The sequence below is a fragment of the Odocoileus virginianus genome, chromosome 6 (assembly GCF_023699985.2).
Source record: "Odocoileus virginianus isolate 20LAN1187 ecotype Illinois chromosome 6, Ovbor_1.2, whole genome shotgun sequence".
Lineage (NCBI taxonomy): Eukaryota > Metazoa > Chordata > Mammalia > Artiodactyla > Cervidae > Odocoileus > Odocoileus virginianus.
In genome coordinates this window covers 4,403,846-4,415,373 of record NC_069679.1, presented here as the reverse complement: position 1 = coordinate 4,415,373, position 11,528 = coordinate 4,403,846, and the positions used below count along the sequence as shown (strand labels likewise).

General features: G+C 43.8%; 1 long non-coding RNA gene across 1 annotated transcript; it reads left to right on the top strand.

The window, feature by feature from the left end:
- Window positions 1–211: 211 nt before the first annotated feature.
- On the top strand, window positions 212–10,917 carry LOC139035549 (uncharacterized). The gene is made up of 3 exons (XR_011488130.1): window positions 212–576; window positions 1,664–1,761; window positions 10,196–10,917. It is a non-coding gene; the product is annotated as an uncharacterized lncRNA (long non-coding RNA).
- Window positions 10,918–11,528: the final 611 nt, after the last annotated feature.

Below are 11,528 nucleotides of genomic sequence, written 5' to 3'. Positions count from 1 at the left end.
TGAAGGCTATAAATGGTCCAGCACAACCCAGACCTAACAACAGACTCAAGTGAAGGCATGAGTTGGGAAGTGTGGGGGAGAGCTTAGGAGGTGGTGACTCCAAGCGCAGTCACTTGAAGGAGAGGCAAGGATTGAACTGAGGAGTTCCAGTGCATCCAGCCTGGGTTACCCCTCCTTGCCAAGGAGCTAAATGTGGAGTCGCCTAAATGTGACGTCACCACAGCAGACGGGCTCCATCTGCACATTCTTTTCATCGGGGAAGCGAGAGATCTTCTCTGCCCTCAACTGATAAACCTCACCCACATCTTTGTCCAACAAGTGATCCAACTTGGTCTACAGACACTACAACTTGAGCCAACACCTAAGAATGGTCTTTGGGTGCCGGAGATCAGTCAGAATGAAGAGAAAGAATAAAACAGGTGGGGCTTGAAACTTCATTCGGAGGAGAGAAGTGGAACGAAGCTGAAAGGCTGGCTTGTGTTGCGGAAGCAGTGAACACACCTTGCACATGTAAGAGTTTGGGTGGCTGACAGCAAGAACTCTGGGCTGCTCTTGGTACTCCTCCAGGAACTCTAAGTAAGTATACGCCCGAGAGAGCATTTCACAAAGGGGTAGGCTCGCTGGAAGCCTCTTTGCTTGACTTTTTCTGCTTGTGTGTGTAGTTATCATTTACTTGTGTCATTCCCTCTGTATTAGAGTCTGTTTCACATCTGTCTGACAGTTCTTTGAGGTCAAGAATGGCGTCTCAGTGATCTTGGTATCCCAGAATCTGGCACCATCCTCCATATGTCATCAGACCTGTCACTGTGGTTTGTGTTGAATGGAAAGCACCAAGGACATGAGGTTGCTTGCAAAAGACACTGTGTTATCCACTTGTGCTGATTTAGACTCTAAAAAAAAATCCATCATGACCACCTGGTGTTAATTACAGCCAGCTCCTTACTGAGTTTCCCCATCCTATAGGTCCTCAGAAATGCGGCTCTATCTGGACAGACTGACTCAGAGTGGTGACCATTTGGGTGGCCCTCTGTCTTTCTGAAGAGGAGGGAGAGGCACCTGCCCTAAGTGGAGGCTACTTGGGCAGACCCAGTGCCTGCCTCTGAACATTCCAGGTCCTCCTATCCTCCTCGTAAGCTACTGCACACATTATCTCTTGTTGACAAGCATCTGGCCAAAAAAAAAAAAGGCGTAGGAATTATCAATGAGAATGAAGAAAAGTGCTTTCCCATCCAAGCATTTCAAACTCAGCTGTCTTTGCTCTATTGGTCCTGGACTTTGGGGATGATTTTGAGGATAAGGAGCCCTGGACTTTTACCTTCCTGGGAAACAGTGCCAACAGGGGATTTTTGGGGTAGTCTCTTGCTGACTGGCAATATGAGCTGGACATTGTAATGGGAGGTAAGTGATAGTTTTGAGGAATAGGTATTTCTTCTACTTTTAAAAAAAAACTAAATAACATTTATCCTTGTCTAGAAGGTTGTTGTTGTTCAGTTGCTCAGCATGTCCAACGCTTTGCGACCCCATGGACTGCAGCACGCCAGGCTTCCCTGTCCTTCACTATCTCCCAGAGTTTGCTCAAACTCACGTCCACTGAGTCATTGATGCCATCCAACCATCTCGTCCTCTGTCGCCCCCTTTTCCTCCTTCCTTCAATCTTTTCCAGCCTCAGGATCTTTTCTAATGAGTCAGCTCTTCGCATCAGGTGGCCACAGAAGATATTTGTACCATTTCACTTTCCTCACGAGGCCTGTGAATATTCAGGTAAGCCCTTCATCAACGGGGCCTAATCAGGGGTGTGGACACTTAGCCTAGGCAAGTCTGGGGTGAGTTCCCAGGGCTGCGGAGGGTGAGAGGCATCAGCTGACAGGCACTGTCCATGCGTGGGAACCAAGGAGCAGTCAAGAGAAATGTGCACACCTACGTCTTTATGGGGCTTATCTCTGGAAGGTGAAATAGCTGGTGATATTTATTTATTCTCTAATGTTTTTCTCTATCAGTTGGATTTGGAGGTAATAAGCATGGAATACTTAACAAGCAGAAAAATTAAACAGTCATTTTTGAAAGGGATATTGTGTGTTCTCCAAACACATCCTGCTCTAGGCAGCCCCCTCCCCAGCCTGATCCTTCGTGCCCTGCTGGGGCTGCTCCTTGTGTGTACGCTGGTTCTCAGGGGCTCCCCAGCCCTCTATCTCAAGACCTGCTCCTTTGCGGAGCACTCCTGACAAGCCCCCAAAGATATCCCTCCCTCACACAAAGCTCAGCAATACCTTCAGGCTGAGACTTTCTCATATCTTTGTATCGATCTCTTCCCAATTTTTATAATTGATTTCAGCATATTTGTAATTGGTTTTTAAATGCTCAAGTAATGTGGAATAATTCTCCTTGTAAAAATAAAATTAGCCCTGGTTTCTTCCCTCCAGAGAATTTAATAGAGTTAAATAACTATTATCAATTCATGTGTTTCCTTCCAGTTTTCTCTTTTATGTACTTACTTAAATGCACTCATAGATACTATATCATGTTTTTATTTGTTTTCTATTTTCATAAATAGTACATTTCCGGGTATTCTAATTTCCTTTTTTTGCTCAACAATATGTCTTGAAGATCCATCCATTCAATATTTCTTTCAGTGCTACATAGTATTCTAAGATATATTTAGTAATTTTAGATTGTTTCCAGATTTTCATTGTTAAAAAAACTGAATGTCTTCAGAATGCCTCTTTGTGCATAAGGATAAGTGTTGCCTGAGGAGAGTTACTAAGAAATTTTCACTTCTGAGTAAGATGATATGTGATTTTTAAAAAATTTTTTGTTGCTGTTGTTCAGTCACTCAGTAGTGTCCAACTCTTTGCAACCCCATGGACTGCAGTACCCCAGGCTTCCCTGTCCTTTACCATCTCCCTGAACTTGCTCAAAATCATGCCCATTGAGTCAGTGATGCCATCCAGCCTTCTTGTCTTCTGTCATCCCCTTCTCTTCTTGCCCTCAATCTTTCCCAGCATCAGGGTCTTTTCTAAGGAGTCGGCTTTTCGCATCAGGTGGCCAAAGCTTCAGCTTTAGCATCAGTCCTCCCAATGAATGAATATTTAGGACTGATTTCCTTTAGGATGGACTGGTTTGATCTCCTTGCAGCCCAAGGGACTCTCAAGAGTCTTCTCCAACACCACAGTTCAGAAGCATCAATTCTTTGGCACACAGCTTTCTTTATGGTCCAACTCTCATATCCATACATGACCACTGGATAAACCATAGTGTTGACTATACGAACCTTTGTTGGCAAAGTAATGTCTCTGCTTTTTAATACACTGTCTAGGTTGGTCATAGCTTTTCTTTCAAGAAGCAAGCATCTTTTAATTTCATGGCTGCAGTCACCATCTGCAATGATTTTGGAGCCCAAGAAAACAAAGTCTGTCACTATTTCCATTGTTTCCCCATCTATTTGCCATGATGTGATGGGACCAGATGCTATGATCTTAGTTTTCTGAATGTTGAGTTTTAAGCCAGTTTTTTCACTTTCCTCTTTCACTTTTATCAAGAGGCTCTTTAGTTCCTCTTTGTTTTCTGCCATAAAGGTGGTGTCATCTGCATATCTGAGGTTGTTGATATTTCTCCTGGCAATCTTTTTTTTTCTTTTTTTTTTAATTTTGTTTGTTTGTTTGCTTTCTATTTATTTTTATTGGTTGGAGGCTAATTACTTTACAATATTGTAGTGGTTTTTGCCATACATTGACATGAATCAGCCATGGATTTACATGTATTCCCCATCCCAATCCCCCCTCCCACCACCCTCTCCACGATCCCTCTGGGTCTTCCCAGTGCACCAGCCCCGAGCACTTGTCTCATGCATCCAACCTGGGCTGGTGATCTGTTTCACCCTTGATAATATACATGTTTCAATGCTCTTCTCTCGAAACATCCCACCCTCGCCTTCTCCCACAGAGTCCAAAAGTCTGTTCTGTACATCTGTGTCTCTTTTCTGTTTTGCATATAGGGTTATCGTTACCATCTTTCTAAATTCCATATATATGTGTTAGTATGCTGTTTTGGTCTTTATCTTTCTGGCTTACTTCACTCTGTATAATGGGCTCCAGTTTCACCACCTCATTAGAACTGATTCAAATGAATTCTTTTTAATGGCTGAGTAATATTCCATGGTGTATATGTACCACAGCTTCCTCATCCATTCGTCTGCTGATGGGCATCTAGGTTGCTTCCATGTCCTGGCTATTATAAACAGTGCTGCGATGAACATTGGGGTGCACATGTCTCTTTCAGATCTGGTTTCCTCGGTGTGTATGCCCAGCGGTGGGATTGCTGGGTCATATGGCAGTTCTATTTCCAGTTTTTTAAGAAGTCTCCACACTGTTCTCCATAGTGGCTGTACTAGTTTGCATTCCCACCAACAGTGTAAGAGGGTTCCCTTTTCTCCACACCCTCTCCAGCATTTATTGCTTGTAGACTTTTGGATAGCAGCCATCCTGACTGGCGTGTAATGGTACCTCATTGTGGTTTTGATTTGCATTTCTTTGATAATGAGTGATGTTGAGCATCTTTCCATGTGTTTGTTAGCCATCTGTATGTCTTTGGAGAAATGTCTGTTTAGTTCTTTGGCCCATTTTTTGATTGGGTCATTTATTTTTCTGGAGTTGAGCTGCAGGAGTTGCTTGTATATTTTTGAGATTAATCCTTTGTCTGTTGCTTCGTTTGCTATTATTTTCTCCCAATTGAGGGCTGTCTTTTCACCTTGTTTATAGATAAATCCACGAACCTATGGACACCTTATCTTCGACAAAGGAGGCAAGAATATACAATGGAAAAAAGACAACTTCTTTAACAAGTGGTGCTGGGAAAACTGGTCAACCACTTGTAAACGAATGAAACTAGAACACTTTCTAACACCATACACAAAAATAAACTCAAAATGGATTAAAGATCTAAATGTAAGACCAGAAACTATAAAACTCCTAGAGGAGAACATAGGCAGAACACTCTCTGACATAAATCACAGCAGGATCCTCTATGACCCACCTCCCAGAATGTTGGAACTAAAAGCAAAAATAAACAAATGGGACCTAATTAAACTTAAAAGCTTTTGTACAACAAAGGAAACTATAAGCAAGGTGAAAAGACAGCTCTCCTGGCAATCTTGATTCCAACTTGTGCTTCATCCAGCCTGGCATTTCTCATAATGTACTCTGCATATAAGTTAAATAAGCAAGGTGACAATATACAGCCTTGACGTACTCCTTTCCCAATTTGGAACCTGTTCATTGCTCCATGTCCGGTTCTAACTGTTGCTTCTTGATCTGCATACAGGTTTCTCAGGAGGCAAGTAAGGTGGTCTGGTATTCTCATCTTTTTAAGAATTTTCCAGTTTGTTGTGATCCATACAAAGGCTTGAGTGTAGTCAATGAGGCAGAAGTAGATGTTTTTCTGGAATTCTCTTGCTTTTTCTATGATCCAACAGATGTTGGCAATTTGTTCTCTGGTTCTTCTGCCTTTTCTAAATCCAGCTTGAACATCTGGAAGTTCTCAGTTCACGTACTACTGAAGCCTGGCTTGGAGAATTTGGAGCATTACTTTGCTAGTGTGTGAGATGCGTGCAACTGTGCAGTAGTTTGAGCATTTTTGGCCTTGCCTTTCTTTGGGATTGGACTGTTATTAATAGTTTGCTTTCCAAAGTGTTGTGCTAATTTTATTCCCACTAGAATCATGTGAGTATACCTGCTGCCCCACACCCTTGCCAAGTCTGAACAGATCAAATATTTTAATTATTGCCAATCTCATGCTTATAGTATATGATTGTTCAAAATTTTCCCTAATTATTAAAGAGACTGAGCATATTTTCTTCAGTTTATTTGTACTTTTTTAATATAAGCTGTTTGATCATATTTTTTCATTTTCCTTCTCTTAAGTGGAGGAAAATCTTTTGGAAGAAGAAATTTGTATGGGCTGTTTATATGTTCTAGATAATAATCCTTTGTCATTTACATGCATTGCAGACATTTCCCTCAGATTTCATCTTTTTTTTTTTTTAAAACTTTGTGAATGGTGCCTTTTGGACAGAAGGTTTTTTGTTTGTTTTTTTTAATAGGGTCACATTTATCCATTGTTTCTCTATGTTTTACTTTCTATTGGTTCAAAATGACAAACTCCATTCCTGAGTTTCCATTATATATTTTGTTTTTCTTTTCTCAATATCCTGTGCCTACTCCACCTTGCTAATCTTGGCATGCAAGTGCAGGGAAGACTGTCTGAGCCCATCACTGCCATAATACATACCACTGAAGTATTCTGAAACCAGCTCCAATGACCTGCACCAATTTGTCCCTTGCTAGAGAATTATAAAAAATCAACTTGTTGGATAGACATAAGCCTTTGGCTGCAGTTTGGAATTATTCATGGTTGTAGACATTTGTCTTGTGAGGTCTTAGTTATCTTTAACTCCCCACTCCAGAAAAATAAATATTATTATTAGACAATCAAGTACACATGGGGTCCAGAAGGTAGAGGGAACATAGAAGGAAAATAAAAATATTTTAATCCTGCTGGAGCTTTGCTTCACTTACTTGAAACCAAGGAGTCCCAGACCCTGAGTCAACAAATGACAGAAGTGACAGAAAGTGAAAGTGAAGTCGCTCAGTTGTGTCTGACTCTTTGTGACCCATGGACAGTAGCCTGCACCAGGCTTCTCCGTCCATGGGATTTTCTAGGCAAGAGTACTGGAGTGGGTTGCCATTTCCTTCTCCAGGGGATCTTCCTGACCCAGGGATCGAACCCAGGTCTCCCGCATTGTAGACAGATGCTTTACCGTCTGAACCACAAGGGAAGTGAAATGACAGAACCAGAGATCAAACCCAAATCACCTCCAGATAAGTCACCCCTCCGCACTAGGTCCTGTGCCCTCCACCACTGCAGCAGTATCTCCATTTACAGATGCTGTCACTAAATCTCAAGGATTCTCCTGAGGGTGGTGTGGAAACAGGAGAGGAAAACTGTTTTGCTACAATAACACAGCTGCAGAAGTTGGATGACAGATGTGCTGCGTGAATCAGATTTATTTGCCTATAAACACTTCACAACTTTGTGTGTCTGGGTATGGGAAATACACCTTCGTTTCATACAAACAGCAACACCAGGCTGCATCCCCTTCTCCATAGCTTGAGGGATTCTAGAGAGGTATTGGATTATAACAAACTGGAAAATTCTTAGATGGGAATACCAGACCACCCTACCTGTCTCCTGAGAAACCTGATGTCAGAAGCAACACTTAGAATCGGACATGGAACAACAGACTGGCTCAAAATTGGGAAAGGAGTACATCAAGGTGACATATATTGTCACCCTGTTTAACTTTTATGCAGATTACATCATGTGAAATGCCAGGCTGGATGACTCACAAGCTGGAATCAAGATTGCTGGAAGAAATATCAACAACCTCAGATATGCAAATGATACCCCTCTAATGGCAGAAATTGAAGAGGAACTAAAGAGCCTCTTGATTAAAGTGAAAGAGGAGAGTGAAAAAGTTGGCTTGAAACTCAACATTCAAAAAAACTAAGATCATGGCATCCAAACCCATCACTTCATGGCACATAGAAGGGGGAAAAGTAGAAACAGTGACAGATTTTATTTTCTTGGGCTCCAAAATCACTGCAGGTGGTGACTGCAGCCAGGAAATTAAAAGATGCTTGCCCCTTGGAAGAAAAGCTATGTCAAACCTAGACAGCATATTAAAAAGCAGAGACATCACTCTGCTGACTAAGGTCTGTATAATCAAAGCTATGGCTTTCCAATAGTCATGTATGGATGTGAGAATTGGACCATAAAAGAAGACTAAGCATCGAAGCATTGATGCTTTTGAACTGTGGTGTTGGAGAAGTCTTTTGAGAGTCCCTTTGACTGCAAGGAGATCAAACCTGTCAATCCTAAAGGAAATCAACCCTGAATATTTATTAGAAGGACTGATGCTAAAGCTGAAGCTCCAATACTTCGGTCACCTGATGCAAAGAGCTAACTCATTTGAAAAGACCCTGATGCTGAGAAAGATAGAAGACAGGAGGAGAATGGGACAACAGAGAATGAGACGGTTGGATGGCATCACCGACCCAATGAACATGAGTTTGAGTAAACTCCAGGAGAGAGTTAAGGACAGGGAAACCTGGCGTGACTTAGTGACAACAAATTAATAATTATCCACAAGCACATCCATTGCATTTTGCAAGTTTCTTGGGCAAGTCTTTTGGGGGTCACAGGTGTTTGGTCGGGAAATGAAAGAAAGAAAGGTGCTGGTTTTAAGACACATCTACCTTCCCTTCTCTACTTTCTCCAAATTCAGATTCACTCTTAAGAGAAACCTAAAAGTGTGATAGACTGGCTGCTTTAAGAGTCCCAACCCTTCACCCCTCCCTGTGTCCAGATCTTCCACCAGGTAACTTTGCAAAACTGCCCCCACCCCACAAACACACACACACTCTGAGTCTGAGCCAGGTTGTGTATTTTGATTTAGCTAATGGGATGTCAGCAAATGAAGTGCAAGGTCAGCTGAGGCTTGAAAAAACATTTTGCCTTTCCACCCTCTTGCTTCTCTGCAGTCACCATGAGAACATGCCTAAACTAGCCTAGAGTGACCTCAGTCAAAGCCATCCTGAACCAGCCAGCGTCCGTCTCAGCCCTGCCCTCACAAGCGCAGCAAAGACCACAGTAGTCGACAGTTGTTTAGTCCTTAGGTCATATCCAATTCTGTGCAAACCCACTGGCTGAACCCACCAGGTTCCTCTGTCCATGGGATTTCCCAGGCAAGAATACCGGAGCGGGTTGCCATTTCCTTCTTCAGGGGATCTTCCTGACCCAGGGATCAAACTGTGTCTCCTGCATTAGCAGGCAGATTCTTTACCACTGAGCCATCTGGGAAGCCCAGAGTTGACAGAGCCCAGGCTAAATCAGCTACCTGCAGACTTTGAGCTAAATAAATGCTTACCAGTATATGCTCATCAAGGTTTTGTGTTGGTTTTTTTGCAGTATTATTGCAGCAATTGATAATGGAATCATCTGACAAAAGATGTATCTGCATAGGCCACTGTGGTACAGTTCTTGGGCACTCATCTGGTTAAATTTCCAAACATTTTAGATCATCCCAAAGCAACTCACTATAAACCTGTCCTCATCATCATTGCTTAAGAAAGAAAAATTGCTTTTATCTCCACTTTCCTCTACTACTGTGTGTGGAGCAGAAGCGCTTAACCGTGGCTTTGTGGTTGAAGTCTGTCCACTTCCCTAGAGCTCAGTGAGTCCTTCCATAAACTCCAGTTTCAAAGGAGGTCCAATGGCTCCCCTCTCACGGCAGAAAGATGAAGCTCGCTTGGTCTCCTGAGGAGTGCGCTTACAGCCGCGTGGTGAGAACAGCCGCGGGCACTGGGGCTGACAATGGGCTCTCCTGAAGCAGGAGCGCGGAGAGCAGTGGTGTTCTCAGGGCCGCCGCACGGGGGAGCCAGCGAGGCCAGGCCAATCCCACGAGGCGTGCAGAGTGGGCAGGAGCGCTTCCTGCGGTGGGGGGAGCTACGGAGAAAAGGGGGAGGTGAGGGGGTACAGAGCACGGGGCCCAGAAGAACTGCTCTCCCAATATGACACCACAAGGTCCCTCGGGCAGGGCTTCCTCACCCAGACCGGACACCATGTCCTGGAGGTCTGGACCGTGGCAACTTCCCTTGCCCGAGAGGGATCTCCCCGACCCTGCAATGCTCGGTTCAACTCGGGAGGGGCCCCGGAAGAGTGAGAGGACCGAGAAGAAGAGGTTGACAGAAAATGAGAAAGGCAAAGAGGAGAAGGCGCCTTAGATTCTGTCCAACACTGGTCTGACCCTGGTCTTGAACTCAAGGACTGAGGACGAAGGCTGTGGGGACACTTAGAGAGGTGTCTGCTTTTAATTTTGTCAAATGACAGATTAATCAAAAACACATCTCCAAATCTACCGTCTTTTGTCATACCTTTTTTAGAACAGGACTTCTTGACCCCGAATAAATGGTAAAAGCATAATCTCAGTATAGAAGAATGGCCTTTACCCCAAAATGAGTTAGTAATCTCATACCGTCTCATATATATATATGATAGTATGTATATATATGATAATATTATGATAACATATATGACTATAACTGTATATTTAATTTTTCTTGTTTTTCTCATTTCACGTTAGACTTGTGAAGATTTCGTCACCGCTTCTGGCCTCTTTGCTGGGTGCATGTTCCTGCAGGACTAGTGGTGAAAGGCAAATTATTTCATGGGCCTGTGGGAGATCCAGAAGATGGAGGACCCCTCCATCCCAAAGGAAGTCTGAACTCTGTGGTGGGTAAGGTGGTGAGGGGTGTGGTCAGAGGCACAGGCTATAAACTGCACTCACTGTGCTGAACAATCAGGCTGGTTGGAGAGGCTCCACCCCCGGTGCTTGCCTGCAGTCTAAAACCGCCCACATCTTCCTCTTTTTCTCCCACCTACTTCCCAGTTTTCTCCTATCCATCTCCCCACTTCTTCCTGCTCCCACCAGGACAGTGATTCACAGTGTGGTACTTATACTTCATGTGTTAAAGTGAAAGTCCCTCAGTCGTGTCCAACTCTTTGTGACCCCATTGACTATACATTTCATGGAATTCTCCAGGTCAGAATACTGGACTGGGTAGCCTTTCCCTTCTCCAGGGGATCTTCCCGGCCCAGGAATTGAACCAGGGTCTCCCGCACTGCAGGTGGATTCTCTACCAGCTGAGCCACCAGGGAAACCCAAGAATACTGGAGTGGTTACCCTATCCCTTCTCCAGGGGATCTTCCCGACCCAGAAACTGAATCGGGGTCTCCTGCACTGCAGGCGGATTCTTTACCAACTGAGCTATCAGGGAAGACCACTGAATGTATTAAGTCATTAAAAAAAAAAAAATCCTCTACCATCTCGGCTTTTGTTTTTAAAGTTCAAAACGTAAGGAATGTGTGACCTGCGTAGAGAGGAGGATCAGCTGAAGTCATTTTCTGTGCTTGCACAGTGGGCAACTTCGATCATGGGCTTTGTGCTCCTGGCATGTCTGTGGAGGGGCAACTGTCACTCCAGGATGGCAACTGCTCTGCTCTGATTGGCAGATGGGAGAAGCTGAAAATGCTAGTGATGAGATAATTGGAATAGATAGGGACTGGGGGGGGGGGGGGTTGCAGGTGTTGAGACATGAACAATGTAACCATTTAAAAGGAAAGAAACCACCATATAACTTCCAACCCAAATTAATGAGGAAAGACGGATAAGGCTGCGGAAGGCAGCTGGAAGGGAAGGCGGAGCAGAAGGAAGCCTGCAGTCCCTGCCCCTTCCGTGTGCCTATGGAAAGTGATGAACCAACCTGGGCTTGGCAGCCAGGGAGCAGCCTGGAGTCCATTGTGAATGAGAAAACACCCTCCCATCCCAGCACCTTTGAGGGCTTGATTTAACACAAGGCTTGGGATGGAAGTCATAATAGGAAAACATCACTTTTTTTTCTTTCTCTTTTTCCAAT